The sequence below is a fragment of the Rhinoderma darwinii genome, chromosome 3 (assembly GCF_050947455.1).
Source record: "Rhinoderma darwinii isolate aRhiDar2 chromosome 3, aRhiDar2.hap1, whole genome shotgun sequence".
NCBI classification, from domain to species: domain Eukaryota; kingdom Metazoa; phylum Chordata; class Amphibia; order Anura; family Rhinodermatidae; genus Rhinoderma; species Rhinoderma darwinii.
Window position 1 is genome coordinate 297,650,533 of NC_134689.1, and position 14,468 is coordinate 297,665,000.

A 14,468-nucleotide genomic window follows, 5' to 3' on the forward strand; every position below is an offset into this window, starting at 1 on the left:
AATCTTTTTGTCATACACTGACCCCTCAACCCTGCAGTACGTATAACACTGTGTGTCAGTTTTGCCTAGAGTGCACCTTTAAGATGTCATAAAATATTCTCAGCTAAAGAACATGTCACTTGTTTACAGGCAGATGTGTTGATTTGCTATACCAGGATCTAGAGTTGCTATGTAATGATGTGTCACAATATTGCCATGTATCACTTACGTCGCTCAATGCTCCAGAATAAAGTTCACGTTTTTTATAGATGAAGCTCATATAACAGTGAAGTAAATGTGAGCTAAATTTTTAATGAACATATTTTTAAAACTTTTATACAAAAGTAGTGCAATTTTCCCTAAAATGTTGAGAATCCTGATTTAATGCTAAAAGTTGTAAGAAAGTAGCGCAGCATGGTGTTCTTCTTTAGATACATTATTAATTATTTATCCATTTTTTTTAAAACAGTTTTTTGCTCAAACATTTGGATTAATGGGGCTGTAATTCTCACTGACATCTCAGAAGCACCCATGACCGCTTGCTAAAATGCAGCCTACGGACACATTACTGTCTGTCCTAGATAGCCACAATGTGTGAGGGATGTCCCAACCCCACACTTTGCAACCAAGTTAGTAAGACACATAGACAAACAATTGAATGGGAAGGAAAAAGGTCAAATGTGAGAGATAGATCGTCTATGTCGTCTGTAGCCAAAGTCCCCAAAGCCAGACCCACAAAGGAGGAGGATAGGAGAGACGAGTAAGAAACCCTACCTGTAGCTGCTTAGTCCACCATGAAGATCCTCCTGTCTGGGACACTTCCAAGACTGCTGGACATGCCCACATTCTCCACCAAGCTGAAAAGGAAATATTGAACAAACTCTTCTCTCAGGGTAAAAGTAAATAAAAAATTTATTTCGAGGTAAGATTACAGTAAAAAAAAGTTTGAGAAAGAGAAGGGAGAAATGAAAAAATCTTGGCCATGGAGATCCTCAAGAGATAGACGAAAGATCTAGCATTGGCTCTATTATGAGCCTTTTAAAGGGACCCTCTGGCTAAATGCAATAGTACAAATACATCATTAATATGATGTCTGTCTCTAGTAAACAAAACAACCTTATCTTGGTATGACCTTCACCGATTACACCCTTATGCAGAGAGAATCAGCAAACATCATTCCAAATACTCCTTCCTCCATCCTACTAAGATACCATGACATAGACAGCAAGGTTTATAAATTTATAAGCTATATACATACATATATGGCATAAGCACCCAATAATGGCAATTAATTATAAGATAAAGCTACAATGATTATTTTTCAGTATCAACTAATAGGTTCTAGAAAACGAAACAATTATTTCTCAGTGTATATTCTAGAAAACATATGTCCCATGCAAATTAGACAACATCGGTGTCTCCGATTTTTATTACAAAATTATAGGTCTATGAAATAGGAGACGTATTACTAACTTTGTTAAGTCCCTTGAATCTGTTTCCTATATAGTCCGCTTACTTTGTATTACAATGTACACACACTCCAGTCCTTCACACACCACAGGAGTAACATACAACCCTCGCAGATACTTAAATATATAAAAAATACTTTACTCATAACGTAGAATTGACAAGCAATATACAGTACATTACATCAAGATACAATAAATTACATAGAGAACACAACCACATACAGCTGACACCTTTTCCTACCTTTCTTGTGCACTTTGCATATGTGGCTAGTAATGTGTTTGTATATAGTATATATCCAGACATCCAGCATATTGTGTCGGTATACTGACAACTGGGGGAATGTTACAGGAGAATATTGTTCCTATCCAGGCACTTTGTCTTATAACCACATAAAATATATCTGGTATATACTGATATTATTCAGTGGTGTTCACCCATTGAGCTATCAGTATGCCCAAAGGCCATTTGGTCATAGATTCTTCTCTTCTGCCTTATTAGCATTTCAATGGAACTCATTAGAGAAGGAGCCATTGTAGACTTGATGTAGAAACAGCTGTCCATACTGGGAATAGATTTTATACTGTACAGATGCACATTTGAAGGTATATGGGTGGTCTTAAGGCGGAGTCAATGGAGTGGGCGGAGTCAACTCAGAGATAGGAACATATAGGCCATGTGAAGCTCCTGGTTCTCTCTCTCTTCTTGGATCTTGATCTTTCTTTATGAATCTTTTCCTCTTTAGCGGCCTCTGCAGGTGTTTACAGCGGCCAATCCCACTTAGGTGTGCCAACCTGTGTAAGGCTACTCATTCCCACACACGGTCAGCCTTGAAATGGCTTAGTACTACCTTTCGACAACCTTTCTTAAACACAGTCTGCAGATGTTTTAAATAAGAACTCTGGAGAGACCTACAGTGTGTATGTATATATATATATATATATACAGAAATACAAAAATAGGCAGCACACCATAGATGAAGTGAAAAAAAGGGTACTTTATTGGCCCCAAGTGCGACGTTTCAGCTCTATCCACTAGAGCCTTTCTCAAGCAAATGACAAGTGAAACAACCGTGGTATAAATCAGCACACTGATTAACAAATTAATGACGACAATCAAGTACAAATATAAATATAAACAAAAATGTATACACAAAATGTGCAAAATATCTCCATTAGTGATATGTCAGTAAACATGTGTACAAAATATAATAATATAGGCGTGTTACAGAATACACAGACAGCAAAATACATCCATTATGTGTATATTATAGTGTAGGCACATGTGTAAACAATCGTGCAATCAAGATAATAAAAAATCTAAAAAGGATATCACCTGGGGATGTTAGATCATAAAACCGCAATGGCGGCGTCCACGAGGCGCAACTGCGCATGCGTGAACGTATGGCTGAGGGTAAAGGTCACCCACGAGTGTGTCATAATTGGCGCATGCGCACTGCATGTCTGAGTGCACCGACGCCATGTTGGATCCTGGATAAATCAAGAAATTTAGGCATTCCGCCCATCTCTAATTAAATGTGATTTATATGGAATTAGACAGCGATGACAGGCAAGATCGTGTCACAGACCACCACAATACCGGGCTCTATACCAGTAAAGAGAGTACAACACGTTTAAACATTGCATCCGGGGCGGCAGGAGGTCACAGATCCGCAGCAAGCAGATCCATGTCACTCACAAGCAGGAAAAACACCCTCTCATGTAAACATAACGTACACACGACAGAGTGCAGTCCCAAGCCTCCCCACTAGCGTCGTAAGACATGTGTAATTGGCGTAACTGGAGAGCCTCATACCAGTAATGGGTCATAGCAACATAGAACATTTATCTGCCTAACGTCACCACAAATCAATATTAAACATAAAATGCATGGGAAGACAGTGCCATACAGCATAAAACCAGGATTATCAGCCATACATAAAATCAATGCAAATGATCCAATCGATCCACAGAAGTGATATCCCGTAAGATGCATCTTCATCTAGAATAGAAAAAGTAAAATTAGTATATATTCAAGAATAGAAATTCAATTCACAGGTCAAATATACAGAACAGAACGTCAGAGTGTACCATTGCTGAGACCCAATGGGAACAAGATCTACATGAGCCCACCCAGCGCAAAATCTACATTTAGACCCATAGGTTTTAAGGTATTCAATCTTCCTATCCATTGCAGTTCTCTAAGTTTAAGAAGTTTTGTCCTATCCCCACCCCTTCTGGGTAACGGGATACGATCTAAAATGGAGAAACGTAATTGCTGTTCAGTATGCCCTAAATCAGTGAAATGTTTGGATACCGGAAGATCCAACCTCCTCTTCCTAATGGTATACCTGTGCTGGTTGAGTCTGGTCTTCAGGTCCAAGGTGGTCTCACCTACATATAAAAGTTTACATGGACACTGAAGTACATAAATAACAAAATCGCTGTTACATGTCAAATAATGTCTAATGTGGAATTGTTTACCCGTACCAGGATGTACGAAAACTGGTCCCTTAGATATAAGGGGACAGTTCACACAACACAAACACGGATAACATCCTAACTTGGGTGTAGCCAGAAACGTCTGTTTCTTGGTGCTAATGGGACCAATGTCCGCTTTCACGAGCCTATTCTTTAGACTCGGAGGTCTCCGATATGAAAAAAGTGGGGGTTTGGCAAATTCCTTCACATGAGGAAGGCAATTACCTAACATGGACCAATGTCGTTTAATGACATCAGCAATATCATTGCTCCTTTCTGTGTAAGTCGAGACAAAGGGAATGCGTCCTTGGTCAGTTGGTACACCCTTGGATTCTAATAATGTCACCCTGTCCATTTTATCTACTTTAGCCCTGTGTTTATCAAGGAGTCTCGTCGGGTACCCACGTCTCTTAAAGCGATCCATTATCAGGTCCAGTGTTTTGTCGGAACTGTCTGTATCGCTAACCACTCTCTTAACACGCATAAGTTGACTGACAGGTAGGCTTTCCACCATCCTGCGTGGATGACTACTAGAGAAAAGAAGCAAGTTATTGCAGTCGGTAGGTTTTACAAAGAGCTCAGTGCTAAACTGATTACCGCTAGTCCTAACCAGTACATCTAAAAATTGTATTTCTGATTCGGAATGTACCAGCGTGAACTTAACACCCTCATCAATTGTGTTTAGAAAATCATGGAACTCTGTCAACATGGTGAGGTCTCCGGTCCAGATCAAGAAAACGTCATCGATGTATCGCCACCACTTCACAACATGGTCAAAGTGGTGGGACACATAGACGAACACCTCCTCTAAAGTACGCATATAAATATTAGCGTATGTAGGGGCAATGTTCGACCCCATAGCAGTACCACACAGTTGTAAAAAGAAATCATCACCAAACAGGAAATAGTTACATCGCAATATAATGTTAAGCAACTGTATGAGAAATAAACGACACTCAGGTGAGAAATCAGATAGTTGTAAAAACTCTTCTACAGCCTTTAGGCCTCTAGCATGGTCAATAACTGTGTACAAACTTGTAACATCAAACGAGGCAAGGATAATGTTTTTATCACTTGGTATAGAGACTTCCTGTAATTTATTCAAAAAATCGGACGTGTCCCTAATGTAAGAGCTGGCACCTATAGCATAGGGTCTTAGAATTTTGTCAAGAAATATGGCAACATGACAAAAAATAGAGTCCGTGCTGGACACAATGGGGCGGCCCGGGGGATTAATTAAGGTTTTGTGAATTTTAGGAAGGATATATAGGACTGGAGTCCTAGGGTGTTCAATGGTCAAATACTCACTCAAACCCTCATCAATAATCCCACCCAGTTTTGCCTGATCCAGTACTCCCCTGATCTCCCTACTAAATTCAAACTTGGGATCTTGTGAGATCCGTCTGTAGACAGCCGAGTCATTTAGCTGTCTCCGTATCTCTTTTAAATATGCAGTGGTATCCATAATCACAACCGCACCACCCTTATCAGCTGGTTTGATTGTGATACCAGTGTCTCTAGTTAACTCATTGAGTGCCTTAAACTCTGCTGTGGTCAAATTGGGATGTGTATGTCTGTGGCTAGGGTTGGGACCTATTTTGATAGTTTCAATATCATTTTTGACTGCAGTAATAAATGCCTCAATGGCTGGCATACTCAATGAAGGTGTAAAATTGCTCCCTTTAGATAGACCAACCTGTTAGAGATTTAATTCAGAGCTCCTAGTAGGTATATCAAAGAGTTTCTCAGAGAACCACCACTTTAACTTAATGGATCTAAAAAAACGAAATAGATCTTTTTCAATAGAGAACCAATCAGTACATGTAGCAGGACAAAATGACAGACCCTTATTAAGAAGAGAAGATTGAGCATCGGTCAATACCTTGGAGGATATATTAACAATTATCGTTTCCTCAACTCCATTGGACCCCTCCTCATCTGTTGTCTGGGCCTGTTCACTCTCTGGTTTAGACCGCCAACCGTGCCTTCTGCCCCCTCTCCTGGTACACTTCCTGCCGGTAAGGAAGAGTCCGGGGTCTCCCCTAAAAAAGGAAAAGAATTCTCCGTCGCCCCCTTGTTGGGTATCCATGATCTCCTACGTCTCCGATTCTCCTTGGACTCAGGTGCATCTCTGTAGTCATCTCTCTGCCAGTTGTACACCTTCCCCTTTTGGTAATCGTCTGCATCTCTGTTCCATTTTCTTCTCTTTATATCTTCCTGTTCGGACTTCAATCTTTGGACTTGTGCAACCAAATTCTCAGAGAATTTTTCATATTCTTGATTATCCAGAACCGCCTTCAGCGCAACATCAACCTCTTGCATATTATCCTGAACCACTCGTATTTCTTGTTGCAAAAATTCCAAATTTAACAAAATAATGTCCAGTGCAAATTTGTTGGAAATTTGTTTGAAACGACTGCAAAAAAACTCATTTTGAGTAAATAGGTTAGGTCTGAGATTAGATCGCATTCCTCTCGGTATTCTTTTATATTTATAATACTCCCCAAGGGTAGACATATGTAGTTGTAACGTAACAGCCCTTTTGGACTCATTCTCCAGTTTTCTTTTTAAATCAGTTGAAGACGGGGTGGTAAGGTAGCCAACATCCCCACTGAGACCCAGCAATATCCGCTCGACATCCGCATCTGTATATGCAAAAACCTCGGGCAATCCAGTACCATCAGCGCCATTCATGATAAAAACGAAGATAGATAGTACAAAAGCGTAAACCACGTAAAAAAACGTAGAGTAAATACCGTGCAGGCTGGTAGGTCTTCAATACAGACAAAAAAAGGAAAGTCCAGCAGCACCGATGAATGAGAAAAGATGGGTGCAAATCCCAGGGAGCCGACCAAGCTCTCAATATCCACAGAAATACAAAAATAGGCAGCACACCATAGATGAAGTGAAAAAAAGGGTACTTTATTGGCCCCAAGTGCGACGTTTCAGCTCTATCCACTAGAGCCTTTCTCAAGCAAATGACAAGTGAAACAACCGTGGTATAAATCAGCACACTGATTAACAAATTAATGACGACAATCAAGTACAAATATAAATATAAACAAAAATGTATACACAAAATGTGCAAAATATCTCCATTAGTGATATGTCAGTAAACATGTGTACAAAATATAATAATATAGGCGTGTTACAGAATACACAGACAGCAAAATACATCCATTATGTGTATATTATAGTGTAGGCACATGTGTAAACAATCGTGCAATCAAGATAATAAAAAATCTAAAAAGGATATCACCTGGGGATGTTAGATCATAAAACCGCAATGGCGGCGTCCACGAGGCGCAACTGCGCATGCGTGAACGTATGGCTGAGGGTAAAGGTCACCCACGAATGTGTAATAATTGGCGCATGCGCACTGCATGTCTGAGTGCACCGACGCCATGTTGGATCCTGGATAAATCAAGAAATTTAGGCATTCCGCCCATCTCTAATTAAATGTGATTTATATGGAATTAGACAGCGATGACAGGCAAGATCGTGTCACAGACCACCACAATACCGGGCTCTATACCAGTAAAGAGAGTACAACACGTTTAAACATTGCATCCGGGGCGGCAGGAGGTCACAGATCCGCAGCAAGCAGATCCATGTCACTCACAAGCAGGAAAAACACCCTCTCATGTAAACATAACGTACACACGACAGAGTGCAGTCCCAAGCCTCCCCACTAGCGTCGTAAGACATGTGTAATTGGCGTAACTGGAGAGCCTCATACCAGTAATGGGTCATAGCAACATAGAACACTTATCTGCCTAACGTCACCACAAATCAATATTAAACATAAAATGCATGGGAAGACAGTGCCATACAGCATAAAACCAGGATTATCAGCCATACATAAAATCAATGCAAATGATCCAATCGATCCACAGAAGTGATATCCCGTAAGATGCATCTTCATCTAGAATAGAAAAAGTAAAATTAGTATATATTCAAGAATAGAAATTCAATTCACAGGTCAAATATACAGAACAGAACGTCAGAGTGTACCATTGCTGAGACCCAATGGGAACAAGATCTACATGAGCCCACCCAGCGCAAAATCTACATTTAGACCCATAGGTTTTAAGGTATTCAATCTTCCTATCCATTGCAGTTCTCTAAGTTTAAGAAGTTTTGTCCTATCCCCACCCCTTCTGGGTAACGGGATACGATCTAAAATGGAGAAACGTAATTGCTGTTCAGTATGCCCTAAATCAGTGAAATGTTTGGATACCGGAAGATCCAACCTCCTCTTCCTAATGGTATACCTGTGCTGGTTGAGTCTGGTCTTCAGGTCCAAGGTGGTCTCACCTACATATAAAAGTTTACATGGACACTGAAGTACATAAATAACAAAATCGCTGTTACATGTCAAATAATGTCTAATGTGGAATTGTTTACCCGTACCAGGATGTACGAAAACTGGTCCCTTAGATATAAGGGGACAGTTCACACAACACAAACACGGATAACATCCTAACTTGGGTGTAGCCAGAAACGTCTGTTTCTTGGTGCTAATGGGACCAATGTCCGCTTTCACGAGCCTATTCTTTAGACTCGGAGGTCTCCGATATGAAAAAAGTGGGGGTTTGGCAAATTCCTTCACATGAGGAAGGCAATTACCTAACATGGACCAATGTCGTTTAATGACATCAGCAATATCATTGCTCCTTTCTGTGTAAGTCGAGACAAAGGGAATGCGTCCTTGGTCAGTTGGTACACCCTTGGATTCTAATAATGTCACCCTGTCCATTTTATCTACTTTAGCCCTGTGTTTATCAAGGAGTCTCGTCGGGTACCCACGTCTCTTAAAGCGATCCATTATCAGGTCCAGTGTTTTGTCGGAACTGTCTGTATCGCTAACCACTCTCTTAACACGCATAAGTTGACTGACAGGTAGGCTTTCCACCATCCTGCGTGGATGACTACTAGAGAAAAGAAGCAAGTTATTGCAGTCGGTAGGTTTTACAAAGAGCTCAGTGCTAAACTGATTACCGCTAGTCCTAACCAGTACATCTAAAAATTGTATTTCTGATTCGGAATGTACCAGCGTGAACTTAACACCCTCATCAATTGTGTTTAGAAAATCATGGAACTCTGTCAACATGGTGAGGTCTCCGGTCCAGATCAAGAAAACGTCATCGATGTATCGCCACCACTTCACAACATGGTCAAAGTGGTGGGACACATAGACGAACACCTCCTCTAAAGTACGCATATAAATATTAGCGTATGTAGGGGCAATGTTCGACCCCATAGCAGTACCACACAGTTGTAAAAAGAAATCATCACCAAACAGGAAATAGTTACATCGCAATATAATGTTAAGCAACTGTATGAGAAATAAACGACACTCAGGGGAGAAATCAGATAGTTGTAAAAACTCTTCTACAGCCTTTAGGCCTCTAGCATGGTCAATAACTGTGTACAAACTTGTAACATCAAACGAGGCAAGGATAATGTTTTTATCACTTGGTATAGAGACTTCCTGTAATTTATTCAAAAAATCGGACGTGTCCCTAATGTAAGAGCTGGCACCTATAGCATAGGGTCTTAGAATTTTGTCAAGAAATATGGCAACATGACAAAAAATAGAGTCCGTGCTGGACACAATGGGGCGGCCCGGGGGATTAATTAAGGTTTTGTGAATTTTAGGAAGGATATATAGGACTGGAGTCCTAGGGTGTTCACGAGTCTAAAGAATAGGCTCGTGAAAGCGGACATTGGTCCCATTAGCACCAAGAAACAGACGTTTCTGGCTACACCCAAGTTAGGATGTTATCCGTGTTTGTGTTGTGTGAACTGTCCCCTTATATCTAAGGGACCAGTTTTCGTACATCCTGGTACGGGTAAACAATTCCACATTAGACATTATTTGACATGTAACAGCGATTTTGTTATTTATGTACTTCAGTGTCCATGTAAACTTTTATATGTAGGTGAGACCACCTTGGACCTGAAGACCAGACTCAACCAGCACAGGTATACCATTAGGAAGAGGAGGTTGGATCTTCCGGTATCCAAACATTTCACTGATTTAGGGCATACTGAACAGCAATTACGTTTCTCCATTTTAGATCGTATCCCGTTACCCAGAAGGGGTGGGGATAGGACAAAACTTCTTAAACTTAGAGAACTGCAATGGATAGGAAGATTGAATACCTTAAAACCTATGGGTCTAAATGTAGATTTTGCGCTGGGTGGGCTCATGTAGATCTTGTTCCCATTGGGTCTCAGCAATGGTACACTCTGACGTTCTGTTCTGTATATTTGACCTGTGAATTGAATTTCTATTCTTGAATATATACTAATTTTACTTTTTCTATTCTAGATGAAGATGCATCTTACGGGATATCACTTCTGTGGATCGATTGGATCATTTGCATTGATTTTATGTATGGCTGATAATCCTGGTTTTATGCTGTATGGCACTGTCTTCCCATGCATTTTATGTTTAATATTGATTTGTGGTGACGTTAGGCAGATAAGTGTTCTATGTTGCTATGACCCATTACTGGTATGAGGCTCTCCAGTTACGCCAATTACACATGTCTTACGACGCTAGTGGGGAGGCTTGGGACTGCACTCTGTCGTGTGTACGTTATGTTTACATGAGAGGGTGTTTTTCCTGCTTGTGAGTGACATGGATCTGCTTGCTGCGGATCTGTGACCTCCTGCCGCCCCGGATGCAATGTTTAAACGTGTTGTACTCTCTTTACTGGTATAGAGCCCGGTATTGTGGTGGTCTGTGACACGATCTTGCCTGTCATCGCTGTCTAATTCCATATAAATCACATTTAATTAGAGATGGGCGGAATGCCTAAATTTCTTGATTTATCCAGGATCCAACATGGCGTCGGTGCACTCAGACATGCAGTGCGCATGCGCCAATTATGACACACTCGTGGGTGACCTTTACCCTCAGCCATACGTTCACGCATGCGCAGTTGCGCCTCGTGGACGCCGCCATTGCGGTTTTATGATCTAACATCCCCAGGTGATATCCTTTTTAGATTTTTTATTATCTTGATTGCACGATTGTTTACACATGTGCCTACACTATAATATACACATAATGGATGTATTTTGCTGTCTGTGTATTCTGTAACACGCCTATATTATTATATTTTGTACACATGTTTACTGACATATCACTAATGGAGATATTTTGCACATTTTGTGTATACATTTTTGTTTATATTTATATTTGTACTTGATTGTCGTCATTAATTTGTTAATCAGTGTGCTGATTTATACCACGGTTGTTTCACTTGTCATTTGCTTGAGAAAGGCTCTAGTGGATAGAGCTGAAACGTCGCACTTGGGGCCAATAAAGTACCCTTTTTTTCACTTCATCTATGGTGTGCTGCCTATTTTTGTATTTCTGTGGATATTGAGAGCTTGGTCGGCTCCCTGGGATTTGCACCCATCTTTTCTCATTCATCGGTGCTGCTGGACTTTCCTTTTTTTGTCTATATATATATATATATATATGTATAAATATATATATATATATATATGTATATAGAGTTTGCTTTAAAATTATATATTTAGAGTGTATTTATATATAAAAAGAAAAGATGAAAGGTACAAACCTCCTGTAAGAAGAGCTTCACTGCCTGTGTCTCAAAGAAATTGTTTTGTTCCAGTGCTCTGGCAATTCAGCGCTATCATAAGGATACTGGCTCTAATACCCTCCAAACCTAATCCAGTTTAATCCATATTTCTAGCACTTACAAGAAAGTAAAGAGATCATGTATTGCTATGAATTTTATATCCCTATGATAATACCGAGTTTCCAAAGCACAGGTACAGGAAATGTTGCCACAGACCACATGGGAGCACAGAACAAGAAGACTCAACCTCTGAAAACTCAGCACAATAATATTATATTAAAATACACATTTTAATACACTAAAAAGGGTTGAACATTGATCTGCTCCTGTAAATACATTGGTTTATCTAGATAATTTTGATTACTAATTTGTTAGTAATATTAACATGAGCTATAAACCATTAAACACTGTCCTATTTCGCAATGCCTGCATCAAGAGTATGCTGAGCTTACAGTCACATAATATTTGCAATGCTGGGTTCTTACATCAGAACTGTGCCACTTATATTCTGCTTGAATACGATTTACATCATAAAGTCTAATTGTGTTAATATATCAATAAGTGTACCAGTCTTCTACTTATTTCCATTTATGATAAAAGCTCAGGGCATGACCTGCATAGTTCTGGCATTCCAAAATGCCATTCTACTCCCTCTTTTGAAAAACAGATCTATTATTTCTTAGATTCTTAGACTGCTTAGCAGTGAGTGGGAGTACTTTGAAATAAAAATCATATTACATTATGTACTGCTAGGAGGAAATCGACTTGTTCCAGACATAAGTTTCTAGGACACTGACAGATATTTTAAATGTATATACATTCACTTGACTTTATTTTAGTTTGTAGTTGAAAGGCAACATTGAATGGTTGCCTAGGAATATAGTAACATAGTGTGTAAGGATAAAAAAGATAAGAAAAAAAGTCCATCCAGTTCAACGTATTCTCCTGTAAAACAAAAATCCACATATACAATATAAGCCAGGAGACAATTTTCCTAATTTTAGGGAAAAAATTCCTTCCCAACTCCAAATATAGCAATCAGAATAAATACCTGGACCAAGGACCCATTACCAGAAGTCTTGTGCCCAAAACTTGTAATATTAATACTTTCAAGAAAAGAGGAAGCATGTGAGCATGTAATCTCACTCACAATGGGTTTCGCCCCAGCATACCAGATTGAATGTTTGCAGGGAATGTAGAGGTCATGGTCTTTGTGGTGGAGGATGTCGGCATTGATCTGTGCTGGGTGTAGATCAGTATCAGTGATCCTTGTGCCCCTGCGGCTTCTGACATTTTAATGCTTCATCTTGTCTCCTGTCTCCCGTCGCCTCCTCCTGTTTGCTCTTCTATGCCAGATGATATACACTACCGTTCAAAAGTTTAGGGTCACTTAGAAATGTCCTTATTTTTGAAAGAAAAGCACAGTTTTTTTCAATGAAGATAACATTAAATTAATCAGAAATACACTCTATACATTGTTAATGTGCTAAATGACTATTCTAGCTGCAAATGTCTGGTTTTTAATGCAATATCTACATAGGTGTATAGAGGCCCATTTCCAGCAACCATCACTCCAGTGTTCTAATGGTACATTGTGTTTGCTAACTGTGTTAGAAGGCTAATGGATGATTAGAAAACACTTGAAAACCCTTGTGCAATTATGTTAGCACCGCTGTAAACAGTTTTGCTGTTTAGAGGAGCTATAAAACTGACCTTCCTTTGAGCTAGTTGAGAATCTGGAGCATTACATTTGTGGGTTTGATTAAACTCTCAAAATGGCTAGAAAAAGAGAGCTTTCATGTGAAACTCGACAGTCTATTCTTGTTCTTAGAAATGAAGGCTATTCCATGCGAGAAATTGCCAAGAAACTGAAGATTTCCTACAACAGTGTGTACTACTCCCTTCAGAGGACAGCACAAACAGGCTCTAACCAGAGTAGAAAGAGAAGTGGGAGGCCCCGCTGCACAACTGAGCAACAAGACAAGTACATTAGAGTCTCTAGTTTGAGAAATAGACGCCTCACAGGTCCTCAACTGGCAGCTTCATTAAATAGTACCCGCAAAACGCCAGTGTCAACGTCTACAGTGAAGAGGCGACTCCGGGATGCTGGCCTTCAGGGCAGAGTGGCAGAGAAAAAGCCATATCTGAGACTGGCTAATAATAGGAAAAGATTAATATGGGCAAAAGCACACAGACATTGGACAGAGGAAGATTGTAAAAAAGTGTTATGGACAGACAAATCGAAGTTTAGATCACACAGAAGAACATTTGTGAGACGCAGAACAACTGAAAAGATGCTGGAAGAGTGCCTGACGCTATCTGTCAAGCATGGTGGAGGTAATGTGATGGTCTGGGGTTGCTTTGGTGCTGGTAAAGTGGGAGATTTGTACAAGGTAAAAGGGATTTTGAATAAGGAAGGCTATCACTCCATTTTGCAACGCCATGCCATACCCTGTGGACAGCGCTTGATTGGAGCCAATTTCACCCTACAACAGGACAATGACCCAAAGCACACCTCCAAATTATGCAAGAACTATTTAAGGAAGAAGCAGGCAGCTGATATTCTATCTGTAATGGAGTGGCCAGCGCAGTCACCAGATCTCAACCCCATAGAGCTGTTGTGGGAGCAGCTTGACCGTGTGGTACGCAAGCAGTGCCCATCAAGCCAATCCAACTTGTGGCAGGGCCTTCTGGAAGCATGGGGTGAAATTTTCAACTCATTTGATAAATATAAGTGTGAGTTCTCATGGAAAATACAAAATTGTCTGGGTGAACCCAAACTTTTGAACGGTAGTGTAGAGATACTCTCTAAAGGTTGGCCAGCTCTATTTGTGTTTGCATACACAGCCTTGCTGATTATTATTCAGCTGTAATCACTGCAGGACGAATGATGATGTTTATCTGGAAGCATGAGCTATGA